The sequence below is a fragment of the Canis lupus genome, chromosome 27, assembly GCF_003254725.2.
Source record: "Canis lupus dingo isolate Sandy chromosome 27, ASM325472v2, whole genome shotgun sequence".
Taxonomy (NCBI): domain Eukaryota; kingdom Metazoa; phylum Chordata; class Mammalia; order Carnivora; family Canidae; genus Canis; species Canis lupus.
The window spans coordinates 30,213,829-30,218,341 of record NC_064269.1 but is presented as its reverse complement, the minus strand read 5'-3'; the positions used below and the strand labels follow the sequence as shown (position 1 = coordinate 30,218,341).

The window sequence follows — 4,513 nt, the reverse complement described above, 5'->3', positions numbered from 1 at the left end:
TGTTGTTTCTATATTGGCCTTGCAATACTTGATTCCTGCAGGAAAAGTTAGTCTGATGTGCAATTAGAATTACAGGAGATACATGCATCCGTAGTTAACTGGAGCTAGGTTTTTGTAGTTTATATTGAATGCAGTGTGTTTCATTTAAGCTGTCATTGAAAGTGTGGGTAATCTTTTACATTTAAAGACCATAATCATTTTGCCTTTCCAAAGATTTTACCTGTGTTAAAGCACAAGTATTTCTCCAGTCCCAAGTTTGAAAATGATCAGCTGTCATCCCTGAAGTCCTAAGTTGCCTTTTTAAAATTCACACAGAGAACTTTAAGTTCCTATAACTCCTCCCATGCCTTGGTGAATTCTTTCCTCCTCTGTTCCCAGCACAGTAATAAGGTTACACAAGTTACACATTTGGTTATTACCTCCATGTAAGTCCACATGATCACTGGAGAACAAACAAGTCTCATCACTTTCCAAGAAGGAAAACTGCAACTGTATCTTACCTTTATGCAGTTACACAGGCACCAACTGGAGTGAAGTGAGTTGAAATTCTTTCTGCAAATCACTAAAGACCATGTACGACCAGGAAACCTGCCTCTTAGAGCATAGCAGAGCAGTGATGCTGACACCTTAGGGAGAGGATGGGGAACCCGTCAGCAATTTCAGCGTCTTCTGGTCTTTTGATTAAAGTCTTCCCACCCCTAACCCCACGCCCAAACTAACTAAACCCTTTTGCTATTCAAGTAGTGGTAGACAACCACTGAACTGTTTCTGCTTCGAGAGCCTACTTTACTTTCCATAACCTTCCCTTCTATCCAATGAAAAGCAACTGTGGCCTTTTACTAAGTAAATGAGCAAATATTTTCCCAGTGTTCACCAGGTTAGATCCCCATTTAATTAAACTGGCTCATTATGTCCCTATCTGATTAGCAGAGTAGAATCAATTATTCAATGCACAAACATGGCTGCAGGAGCTAGAGGTATATACAGAGCTGTTCATTTAATTCCAAGGACACTAATTAGGTACAAAGCAAGCAATAACTTTAACAATTGCAGGCACAAGCATACATGCAGTACAGGACAAGGGGAAAAAAAAAACAGGCCTTCATTTTCTTAATAAGCTGGATTCTCTTCCCCCTAACAGGGTCAAGAAAAAACAGAAAGCGAGAGAGGATGAAATGTAGATCAAGAAAGCTAAGCATCCAGGAAATAACCCTTGGGATTTGCATATGTAATGGTGTGCTGCTACTTTTGTACTTTATAATCAAACAGTAGGCAATTATCCAAATTATTGACAGCAGATTTCTCATTTCAACTGCAAATTAAGGCCATTAATAAAGCTTTCTAATGCAAAAGTGACTAATTAACTAATGGAATGGAACTCTGAAGCTGTGATATCAAAACCAGTCCACCACATATTGTGGAAACACAGGGGAACTAATTAGTTTAATTATCAAAACAGCTAATTAAAATTACACAGTTGCCTAATTAGTTCTTTGCGTTTTTTCTCTGGTTTAATTGACAGGATGGAGTTAAATAGGTAACCGGTCTCAAAGAGGGAAAGGGAAAAAACCAGGAATAGCTTCTGCTGAATATTTTAGCTGATGTTATCTCATTCATGTGGCAGACCAGTAACAGGAAAATAAATGACTCTCATCCTTTTGGTAAGCAACTCCAAATTTTCCAGACATAAATCTGCCCTCAGAGTAAGCTATCTAAAAAGATTTTCATGAAGTTAAAGGGCTGGGACGTCTTGATGCCTCCAAAAGGTCAGGGCGAACACATATTTTGGAGGAGGACAGCATGTGGTTTTTCTTCAGGAAGTTAATTTTTCACTTAGTTTAATTTATACTGTACTGTATGTGTGGTTCCCTAATCACTGCCAAGGGACATGTAAAAATGGCTTAGATAGCAGAGTTGCTTCTTAGCCCCAGTGCTGAAAGGTAGTGAGGGCTGGTGGTAGTGGAGACTGAATCTAAGATGAAAAACAGGTGCCCCTCCATGAGGTCTGAGGACTTTCATAAGCTAATTACTTGATTCTGAGAAATAATAATAACAACAATAACAATAATAGTCTTATTCACGGGCTCTCAAGGACCTTTCTCCCACACTGCAGAGGGAAAGTTAAATCAGGATTTCCATATCATTTCAGCACTTTTGGTGCTGGTCAGCACCCACAAATCCAAAACCTGGGTTGCTATGGTCCTAGAACTATTAGAATCATGGAACTTTTTTCTTTTCTTTTTTTTTTTTTAACTAGAAAAGAGCTACGGAAACCATAGTTTCTTCTCCTGTGTATAAACGAATTGAATAAAAATGTGTCCTGCTTCTTGATGTCTTCAGGGGATATATATCAGTTACTGGCCACGTGTGGAAAGTATTTCAACGCGATATTTTAAAATAAAGTATCGCTGTTAGCTTTCTCAATGAAGAAGAGCAAATGAACAAATAAAGTGACCACTGTTTTTTGTTAATGACTTTTGTGAGGCTTTTATTATTCAATATAGGGGCCATGCTTTCCATCTTATAAATAGATTTTTGTAACTGTTTTCTGCCCCCATGACAGCTTTGTATCTAATATCATCAAAATTTGGAAGGGGGGCAGTTTGGCTTTAAAAATGAGGTATAGTTAAGTGAGAGGGTCTTCCTGTTCCTGCTTTCATCTTTGATTTTTTCCATTTGTTTATTATTATTAATTTTTCATCTCAGATTGTTTGTGAGAACTAAAGACAAACTAAATATGAAAGTGATAGAACAATGAGTGCTCAATAACTAAAACTTATATACTTAAAATAGTATACTATATTTTATTTATACAAAATAATAAGTGTAGCATATATAAATTATATAACGTAAAATAAAACGAATATTCATAAATCCACTGTATAGCTTAAGAGATAAAATATGACAGATTCCTTTGAAGTTAGCCATATTCCACTTGGATCCCATCCTCCTGCTTCACCCCAGCCAGTTACTACACTTGATCTTAGCCAAAAGGCTGAGAAGCAATCACCCCAGCCAGTTACTACACTTGGTTACTACACTTGGTTACTATTCTTAGCTAAAAGGCTGAGAAATGATCACCCCAGCCAGTTAAACACTATCCAGAGTTTTCCATTTGTCATTCTTTTAGCACATGTATGTACCATTAAAATATATTATTTAATTTTCCTTAATTATATAAACTTATCATAAACAGTGATTGGAGGCTTGCCTTTATTATCTAACATAACTTTCCAAGGACTCATCTACATTGCTGCATTATCAATTGAATGCATTTACTTTCCCATTGTATTATATTCCTGTGTATGAATAAACTATTTGGTTGATCACTTGGAAAGTGATCTGGCATTATTCTAAAGCTGAACGTGCACATATCCTAAAACCCAGCAATTTCACTTCTGAGAGAACATTTTTGTACATATATACTAAAAATATAAAAACATATTTTTAATAAAATGCTTATGAGTTTTATTCCTTAATTATATTATTAATTATAATTAATCTTTAATGCTTACATACTATTGTTATAGCCAACAAGATCAATAGTGTGAATAAGAGGGTAAAAAGTGTTTGTAGAGATGCCCTGCAGATGAAAAGGATTATTTGTTCAATGGTGTCTAAATTATTTAGCATTCAACATTCAATAAATATTTTTGAGTACTCCCATGTATCATGCACTGTTCTATTCATAGGGGATATAGCACTGAATAAAATAGGTGAAGTGGCCGCTATCATGAGGTCTTATTTTGTTGTTGAATATAGACACTGAACACAAATAAATTGTATGATATTAAGTAATGATAGTAGTATAGATAAACATAGAGCCAAATAAAAGCACTAAAAATAATGGGCTTCTAGTTTAGATGGTATGGCCAAGGGATGGTTCTCTGAGGAGACGGCATTTGAACAGAAACCTCAGTGAAGGTAAGAAAGAGGTCTTGCTTATATCTCAGGGAAAAAATATTCTTGGCAGAAGCACAAAGACTGTAAAGTGGGATTATTTTTATTGGTTTAGAAAAGCAGTAAAGATGTCAATGTAGGTGAAATGGAATTAGTAAGAGAAAAAAAGCTCAGATAATGTTGGAGAGTTAGACCAAGGCAGGCACACATAGGGGTTTATATCATTTAGTCTAGGTGTCATTGATGAACTTTGTCATTTAGTCTAGGTGTGAATGAAAGGGAACTATTTGATGATTTTATGCAGGAGAGTTAGTTAAATGATACACATTATGATCTTTAGAAACATCATACTAGGTGATAAATGAACAGCTATAGCAGGGCAAAAGCAGAAGCAGGAAAACCTCTTGAATAGGAGTGATTGTCATTTAGATGACAGGGGAAGGTATCTCAGATTAGGTGGTAGCAATGGAGCTGGTAAGAAATGATCAAATAGAGAACAGATTGTAAAGTGGAGTCAGAAGGATTTGTTGATAGATTGCTTGTAAATATATAAGAGGGGGAAGTCAATAATGACTTCAATGTTTTTGGCCTGAGCAAGTGAGTTAAAGATGAT

At 35.8% G+C, this 4,513-nt stretch overlaps 1 pseudogene; it reads right to left on the bottom strand.

Annotated features, from left to right (window-relative positions):
- Window positions 1-2,802: 2,802 nt before the first annotated feature.
- Window positions 2,803-3,007, bottom strand: LOC112665680 (U2 spliceosomal RNA; annotated as a pseudogene).
- Window positions 3,008-4,513: the final 1,506 nt, after the last annotated feature.